The sequence below is a fragment of the Arachis ipaensis genome, chromosome B06 (assembly GCF_000816755.2).
Source record: "Arachis ipaensis cultivar K30076 chromosome B06, Araip1.1, whole genome shotgun sequence".
Lineage (NCBI taxonomy): Eukaryota > Viridiplantae > Streptophyta > Magnoliopsida > Fabales > Fabaceae > Arachis > Arachis ipaensis.
In genome coordinates, this window is record NC_029790.2 from 10,387,842 (window position 1) to 10,388,863 (window position 1,022).

The window sequence follows — 1,022 nt, forward strand, 5'->3', positions numbered from 1 at the left end:
TATAAATATTTTTAATGAATAAATGACCATTTATACCCATAAAAGATAAAAACGTTGACATATGTACTCACATTAAATCGAAACTAAACTTGTACCAACGCAAGTGTGACAAAAGTACCCTGTCTTTAGCGGGTTAGAGTGCCACGTAGGGTACTTTTGTCATACAGAAGGCATTTTACGTGGGTACAAGTTTAATTTCGATCTAGTGTGGGTACATATGTCAGCGTTTTCATCTTTTATGGGTACAAATAGTCATTTATTCTATTTTTAATTTATAAAAAATATTTAATTAATTTTAATATTTTTTATATTAAAAAAAAACTTAATTATAATGTTATATGTACTAATCAAACTAACCCATTTATATATACCACATGGTTATAGATTTATAGCTGATGAATATCCAAGAAGCTAAGGGAGTAGCTAGTGATCAGAGATTCTGAGAATGACACTGAATAACGCGGCGAGGTGCAATGATAAAAATTAAAATTGTCTTCAACGATTAATAATTAATCAATATATGGAGTGAGTGTAAAGTTTTGAGCTACACAGAAAATAATAGGGCCCAAGAAGAAGGGCGACACATCAATCTTTATCAATATCTACAAGTGCAACTGTGTAATTACATCAACATCTTCCATCCTTAAATTAATTTATGCAACCATCAGTTTATTTACTGTTGTTGATAATCTTATATTCATATACCACTATTTTTCTTATGGTTTGTGTCAATCTGGATAATGTATGTTACCAATAATTGAAATAATTTAGTTGGTATGGGTGATATGCAGCAAAACAATTAGAAGAATACCCGAATTTAGAACAAGATATAAATACTTAAATGTCATATAAATATTAAATTAGTAACTAACAATGTAATTACCATCAACAAATCCTTTATTCCAATTGCGAGTACAAATCACAGCCTCAACATTTTCTGACAACATTCGACTTCTATATTTGTTAATGACATGAGCTCCAATACTAAAGGCAGATTCCGATGCAACCGTAGTAATTGGAAT